Source organism: Buceros rhinoceros, unplaced genomic scaffold (genome assembly GCF_000710305.1).
Source record: "Buceros rhinoceros silvestris isolate BGI_N320 unplaced genomic scaffold, ASM71030v1 scaffold32588, whole genome shotgun sequence".
Taxonomy (NCBI): domain Eukaryota; kingdom Metazoa; phylum Chordata; class Aves; order Bucerotiformes; family Bucerotidae; genus Buceros; species Buceros rhinoceros.
The window spans coordinates 8,875-17,189 of NW_010426837.1; positions in this window are offsets into that span (position 1 = coordinate 8,875).

The window sequence follows — 8,315 nt, forward strand, 5'->3', positions numbered from 1 at the left end:
AAAACCCCAACCCAAGCAAACCAACACCAAAACCGTAATTCATGGAATCGAGATCCAAATGGGTGAATAAAAAGACATCCCTGATGCAGGGAGGGGGGTCCTTTGGCTCCCAGCCCTATCTCCAGGCTGGCTTGTGCTCTGAGGAAGCAGCAGCCATCAGAAAGCATCCTGCTGCACCTCTGCCCACCCTGCTGCCCACACTGGAGTGAGTCCCCTTACAGGGTGGATGGGAATGGGCCCCTTGGGAGCGGCACGTAAGTGCCTGTGCCTAAAGGTCTGGGGCATCCAGGCACGTGGAGCTGAGCAGCGGGTTAGAGCAAAGGCTGAAAGCCATGAATCCAGCTCTTCCCCTTCCCCCCGACCATTCCCCACCCTCCCCACTTTTTTTTGTAGACCATGCTCTGACTGTTACTCTGTTCTCACTGCTGGGAATGGCACCGCCTCCAGAGGATCCCAGGCTCAGCTCCTTAGGAAGCTTCAGCACGTCAGCTCTGAGAGTCAGCATCCCCTCGGTAAAGGGTGTTCTGTCTGGGATTACAGCAGGCAGGCAGCACCGGGGAAGGGATGAATGAGCAAGCCCAGATGGAGTGGAGATCTGTGGTGCTACTGATCCACTTGCTGGAGGGGGGCTCAGGTGGAAAGAGAAGATGGGAGAGCCCTGGTGAGCTGAGGAGTGGATGGCAGTTGGACAGGCATTGTGGTAGTAGGTGGTGTGTCGAGTGGCTGGAAACCCTTCCTAGCTTCGAAGTGAGTCCTAAATGGTTCAGACAAGCATCAGGGAGGGCTCTGGTAGGTTCAGCTGTAGTTCACCTACTGATAATAGAGCAGCAGGTTGTTGCATGTCTGTAAGAGTAATTTTGCATGAGATGAGGCTGGGCTCTGGTTGCAGACTCTTGAGCTGCACACTCCTGGCAGCCTGGTTTTGGCAGAGACCTCTGAGGGACTGGAAAGGAGAACTTAAAAAGCACATTGGAGCATCAGGAACCTGGGCTGGGGAAATGTGGAGCAAAGGGATTCCCTTTCTGTGGGGCCCCACAGAACGGACGGGTGGGAGACAGGGTGGTGTCTGCAGGGAGGGATGCTCTGCGGAACAGAGGCTGAGGATGCATTAGCAGGGAACCTGCTGAAGACTGAGTGGTTTGCACTACAGAGGTTTTTGCAGAGAGGTGTCAGACTGTAAGAAGTGAGGTTGCATCTGTGTAGCCCGTTGGGCCCCGGCTTCCTCTTGCTTTTGTCAGGGCAGGTTGATCTGCTCTGAGCTTTGTGCTGTCCCTTTTGTCCCGCTGGAAAGGATCTTGGTGATGTTGGGCAAGGAGCTTCATGTCACTGAAGCTGCATCAGTAGCTGCAGCTTTTGCTTCTCTGTGAACACTCCCCAGATGTTCTCAGAAAAGCTGTCTCCTCTCAGTCAGCTCTTTGAGGGAGTGCCTGCCAAATCAGCCAGCACTGCTGCTCAGGCTCACCGCGCTTCCCTCATCAGCTGGGGCAAACAATGGCCGAAAGCACTTGGGTGGCAAGAGCAAGTCCGTTAGCACCTGGGCATTCGAGCTTTTTCCCTAGCCATGCTGCTGTACTGCTTCACCTCCCGCGTCTTGGGGAGTCCGGAAACGCACCCTTCTGCCACATCAGTCCTCTTTTGAAAATCATGTCTTGCTGGCAAGCCCGGAGCGGTTAGAGCCTGTGGGCATTGTAAGGCTCCGCCTGACTTTGCCTCAGAGCAGTCTGTTCTTCTGCTCTTTGTGCCTCGTGTGTCCTGGTCAGCGTCTCTTGCCCTTCAAGTCAGCTTGTCCTCCGGGATCTCAAGTGCTAGACTACAAACGATGGCTGTTTGAACAGAAAGTCCCTTAAAAAATATCACTCCGTTATGATTCCCTCTTGACGTCTGCTCTTACTCTCGCCACCAGACTTAGGTATTTGCTTAAATAGGAGGGTCCCTTTGAGAACAGCGAGACGGAAGGTCTCCCCAGTGTGGGCACATCGCTCTCTGCAGCTTGTTTTCATTACTGGCACAGATTGAGAATGGCTGAAAGTGGCTACAGCCCCCTTGGCTGCCCTGGGATTTCTGTGCTTAGTGACGACGTTTGGCTTGCCGTGTGCTTGTGCTTCTCTCTCCAAGGGCGTAATGTAAGCCGAGGCCCATGCTGAGGGTCCTCATGACTTTGGGCAGACAGTGGTGTGTACTTGTATGTCCCAGCACTGACTGAATCAGAAGTTCAGTCAGTGGAGCTGCAACGTCATTAGTGAGGAATGTGGTCTGCTTGTCCTTCCCAAATGTTCTCTTCAAAATATCCTACACATGGCTCAAATTAGGTTGTAAAGGCTTGTCTTTCTATCTCCAGCCTCCAAGGTGCCTTGGACAGATGGGTTTATCTAGGATTTGGCAGGCCTTTTGGCTCCCTGGGGCAAAGACAGTCCTCAGAATAGGGACAGATTAGTAGGGTCTCTCTGTCCCTGTCCTTTATCACCTGCAGCAGGGTTCTGCTTTCAGGCACCTTGTCCTTGGCTCTTTCTGGGTCTTTTCATTGATTGCCTCAGCTTGTTCCTCTGCCCCACTTCCACGCACAAAGTCTTATTCTGGAAGCAATTTATCTAGGTGGATACATGCATCTTTGAGGCACGGCTGCTGCTCTGGCCAGCAGGTTCCATGAAGAGTCTTCCTGTTGCTGCACATAGTGCCAGCTGCAGTGAGGCCGCAGCCGTAGTCCCAGTGCCACAGTCTGTGGCCCTCCCAGACCCGCAGGACCCTGTGAAGTGGGTCTCCGCAGCCTTTCCTTCACCAATCTGAGGGGCTTCTCTCTCCCAGGATCTCACTGGGCAAATTCTGGCTTGCTTGATGGTGCAAAAGTTTTCCCTGTATAGTGATTCCACCCTTCGTGTGCTGAGCCTGGCCTGGCCTCCATGACTGTCTGGGAAGTTGAAATCTGGGTTCTTGTCAGTGCGATGGGACAATGACTAGAGGATCTCTGCAGTCAGACAGGTTTGGTTTTTTCTGTATGTCATTCACCTGTTGCAGCTTTCCATGGGCCACGAGTCAGGCTCAGCATTGCACTTGTCAACAGGCTTTCCTCGCATGGGTGAGGCGGGAGCACTGCCAGCTCCTCTTCCTGGTCCTTCATGGTGCTAGTACGTCCCTAGAAGAGAGTTAGTCCTTGCTGCTGAAAGGCTGGACAATAAGTTTAGGCTACTTGGTGTTTCCTGTTGTTGCCAGTATGTGTGCCAGGTACTTAAAAGCTCTCCAGCTTTCCTGAACTAGAGAAAGAGAGAACGAGCATCTGAGAAACTCGGGTTAGCTGATCTTCAAGACACCTTGCCACACATTTATCCACTTTCAGCACACACTGGAAGCTTCCCAGATAGTGCCTAGCGCTTTGCTTGTGCAGAACCAAGCGGTGACACCAACCAGCCTGGTGGCACTCCTTGAGCCCACTGCTCATGCTGGGTCGTGCCAACCACACCAGGAAGGGAGATTTCAGAGGCCTTCTGGGCTGAGCAACTAGGGACATTCATTAGGACAGAGATAGGGAATCTCAGCTTATGGCCAAGGCCAAACCTTCCGGAGTTACACGGCAAGCAAATACTTGGGATTAGTGCTGGGAAATCTGCTGTTTTTGTGACGGCAAAAAAGCACATCCCCCTCCCTTTCTGCTCCCCATAAATGCACGTGTTCGAGGCCCATCCCATCCCTGCCCCCTTTATTGTCTCTCCACTCAAGAGGCTGCAGAGCTGTTAAGTAACTCTTATGGATGCCCATAGGGAGGGGACTGCAGGAAGAGGATTATTAAGTGGAAGTCTAAGAAAGTTAGGTAGCATCCAGTGTCGGTAAGACAATGCCTGCTTATTAGCCTGTGAGAAGCAAAATACCTTTTAAGCTCTCCTTCCAGCCTTTCCAACTCTGGCTTCAGTACTGCTGCCCAGTATCACCAGGGCGCTGCCTTACTTTTCGCAGAGTACAGCCTCGCTGCAGAGTGCTCCTACTCTGCCGCGGTAGCTGTAGGGCGTGGGTCTGAAACACTACAGCCACCACCAAGAAGATGCGTTACCAAAGAGCTGTAAGTCTCAGTTTGTGATATGTGCTTCTGGTCATGTCTCGTTCGTATTCAGTGGTTAGAATAAGGTCTGTATGAAGATGATCTGGATCCAGATCATCTCAGAAATGGCACATGGTTGAAGTGTTCGCTCTGTTTGGTAATGCTGCCTCTTGTGATGCACGTGGGCCTAGAGTCTCCACTGAGCCGGGTATGCGTGGGGACCAAAGGCTAGTTTCTAGGAACTGAGAGCCTAGTGGGAACTTTGGGCTGAGCCCATCTCAGGCTGTTTTCCCCCTGGACATTCTGGAAAAAGGGGAAATGGGCCTAGTCACATTTCAGGTAGAAACTAATGGGCTATGTTCATTCATACTGTAACTTTATTGAAGCTAGTAGTACTATAACAATGTGAGCTTGGCTTAGCAACTCCTCAGAGCGGTCTCTCCTTAAGTCCAGACAAATTGATCTGTCACAGTGTTGCTTTGATGCATAGAGTTTGTGTTGGGACTCGGCCAACAGGAATGAATGTTGAATATAATACTGTCTCTGCATGCAGTGGGTTGAGTTGTTCTGCTCTACTGCCTCCATCACAGCTGCTCCCCCAAGGGAAGCATTATGCCCACGGACGCAATCTCATCAGCTCCCTCAAAAGCCAGCTAACAAGCAAATTGACCTCCCCTGCACTGGGAGAGGAACCTTCTCCCACAGGACCATAGCCCTTCCGCACGTGAGGGAAAAGAGGTCCCAAGGACAGAACTGAACATGCAAGACCCGTGGCCTCATGGCCTCACCTCCCTCCTTCCCTCCTCACCTCATCTGCCTGTCTTGGGGGAGGGACAGTTTCTTTGTGGAGTTCAGCAAGCTCCTCTTCCTGCAGGTTTTACTAACAGGCTCTACTAACAGGTACATCATCCACCTATGCAACGCTTCCAGAAGCTGACAAGTTTTCAGGAGCCCATTACGATGTGCAGCGTGGCCATCCAGCACTGAGAATAAGCACAGCGGCTGCTGGAAAGCTAAGTGGGTTTTATTCCTCCCCCACTCCTGAGGAAGACTGTTTCCGTTGGGGCTTTTTGTTTGTCCTTTTGGGTTTTGTAAACGTCTTTTGGGGAAACGAAGCTTGTGAGAAATTGGTGTCCATCCTGAACCCTCCTCAGTCCTTTGAACTTTGGGAACAGATGGATCACCTACTGTGACTGTGATGTAGTGGATTTTATAGAGCAAAATAACTTCACGTGCAGACCCCTGAGGTTCTTAGAACTCTCCATCAGCACAAGCTGCATCTGTGATCTTAGCTACATTAGTGAAAGCAAAAGCCTAGCTAGAATGTGGTGAGATGACTTCCTGTTTTGTATCAGACCCATGGTACCAATGTCCACTAGCAGCAGCCCTGTCAGCTGCCATGCCGTGAATTTGGACTTTGGATGGCAGCCCGTGGACTGGTCAAGGTGAAACCATTTGGAAAACCCAAGCCCGAGTCTATATGTGTCTCTAGAAGCGGATGCAGAGGAAGCATCAGCTGAAAGCAGACATCGCCTCCTGGTCAGCCCAGCCAGGAGCTGGTGGGCTCTGTTTGTGCTGCACCTGCCATCCGAGGGAGAGCCTGTCCCCGGGGGCCGAGCAGAGGGGAATGCAAGTAACGGCGTGTCTGACGAAGCTGCGTGCACAGCACCGTTCAGCTGGCTGGAGAAAAAGAGGTGACAGCTAGACCCCAAAATAACAGAATTTCACTTTGGAAATGCTAATGGTTTTTTCAAACTGAAATGAGGCTAAAAGGCCTTAACAGTTGTGAGAAGTGTTTCAGGTTGCTGTTCCTTGCTTAAAAAATGTTATTTTTGATGATGAAGCGGATGTAAACGCTGCAGCCAGCTCTGTTAGAAATGTGCAGTGCTAGTGGAGAATAAATGCTGAAGAAAGTTGGAAATGGTGGCCCTGTAGCTTCGTAGTGGGGTAGGCTGATCGTGAACGGAGGCTGAAGTGTAAAGTCTTCCTCTGCCCCTGGAGGTGTGAGCTGGCAGTCCCCCCAGGCAGGTGCGGGTGGCAGAGTAGACTTCTGCATGCTCAGGTATACGGCCAGGACCCGTGGCCCTGACGAGGGCCACTGTGTTTGAGTCTTTGGTCTGGTCGCCCGTCTGTCCTTGCGGCAAGGGCTTTGCAGGGTGACAGAGCGTTGCTTGTTCCTTGTGAGAGGAAACTCTTGACCTGTTTTTTTGTCAGGAGATGGTGTGAAGAGTCACATTTGCTGCAGCAAGTGGCAGGGAGCAGGGATAAAAGCATGGAGCAAGCTGTGTTTGAGAACAAGCTCATCCCTTGCTGGCGGCCTGGAACAGGAGAGCTGTTGGATCTGCTGCCCAGCCAACACCTTCCATCTCTTTTCACCCTCCCCACACCTGACGTGCAAACTGTCATTCCTCTGAGCTAGCCAAAGCACTCCCCTCCCCTGAACTCCCCCGAGGCTGTGCATTCGCATCGTTTCAGGCCCCTCCCTGCCTGAGAAATGCCGGCGGATGCGTGATGACCTCAGTCGTGTTGGTGGCCATACCTCACCATAACCTGCTGGTTTGCCGGCGCACAGCCTTCCAGCAGTGCTCCCTGCCCTGGCACGCCTTGCGCTTGCTTGGTGGAGAGAGCACAGCCCTCAGGAGCACTGCAGCACATCCTGGCCTCTCTTGCATCGCTGTATGCTTTCCCAGAGCATTTCACAGCACTTCTCTGAACCTCTGCAGACAGAGTAAGTTCAACAGACCAGAGTTAGAAAACGGAAGGCCTTGACCTCTTGGTAGTCCTGATCTCCAGAGTGGTGGCACTGCCCCTTGGGAGGAGAGGGAGGTCGGCTGTTGTGGCAGTGTGGGACCAGGGGACAACATCGCGGTGAAAGCAGTGTCTCTGCTGGGCGAGTCTCCAGACATGGGCTCTGTGCTTCTCTGCTGGGATGGGCTTTGCTGTGGGCTGGAGAAGGCACAGCTGATGAAGGAACTAGCTGAGGAGGGCAGAACAGCATGTGAACGCCCAGCAGGATGTGTGGAGAGGAGGAGCTCTATGAGAACTCGCTTGGCAGATGTGGTGGTTTTCACAGGAGATGCAAGGCAAGACGGGGCAGGATGCTGCTGTGCCACAGCAGCAGTGCTGCAAGGCAGGGAGGGTGGGGGTGAGGTAGAGGGAGCAGGACAGCTGATGGAGAAGCCCAGGAGTGAAGTGGGCTTTCGAAGCAGGCCTGCATGCTCTGGCAGGAGGTATTTCCAAGCTGAGGTGCCCAGACCAAGCCTCGCTGCATTGTCAGAGCAGCAGTGTTGCCTCCAAGCCCAGCACTGTCAGCTTGAGCACGTGTCACCAAACCACAATGGCTAATGCAGCCACAAGGTGTAAATGTCACTAATGAATAAATTGCCTTGTGCCTTGGAGAGACTAATCCGTCACGGCCAGAGACAGGGACCTGACAGGCTTGGCTATTTCAGGCATAGCCTGTAGGAGGAGGAACTCTTCAGTTCTGAGCCATCCCCTCTGCCTAGGGAAGCCAATGCAGGGCTTGGTTCCCTGCTGCTTCTCAGCTTCCCAGCTGCATGAGTCAGGCTTCGTGCCTCTTCGTTGCAACCGAAGGAAGAGGCAGAAGAGGGTCTAGGTGAGCCAGAAGTGCCCGGACAGCGGGGCGGTGCGTGGGCCCCGGGTGGTGCGAGCTGGTGAGGCGGTTTGGAGGGAGGCTGCTGCACGCAGGGTGGTGATGGTGCTGGCAGGATGGAGCAGTGGGTTCTCAGTGGTGGGTTGTGTCAGCTGCGGGGGGTGCAGGGCGGTGGCCTGCAGCCATGCGTGCTTCATGCCCGTAGGGGTAGTGCTTGGCTTGGCGCTGTGTTTTGTTTCCTCTGCGATTCAGTTTCATAGTTTGCCCCTGTAAGAGACAATCTCAAACCCTCGCCCAGTCTGGAGATGGCTCTACTGTGCTGTCCTGGGGGCAGCGCACAGGCCCCCCCGTTTTCCTCCCTGCCGTGGTACCCCAGTCACTAGCACCTTGGCTGGCTGTGCAGAGGGCCAGCACGTACCCAGCAGGCAGGGACAGAAGCTCAGCGTGAACAAACCCAGCTCTGTGGGAGCAAAGGGAATCCGAATGCAGCATGAGTTCCATGCACAGCCTCTGCCCATCCTCACGGCACCCTGCTCCTCCACCCTCAGTCAGTGCTCGACGTCAGCCTCCTGTCCTGTTCATGACATATGCCAGTGTGACACCTTGCAAATCGGTGCCTGGGTGGCTGCGAGCAGAATTCGGCAGGCTTCGGAAGCCGGCCCCCGGCTTCCGCCC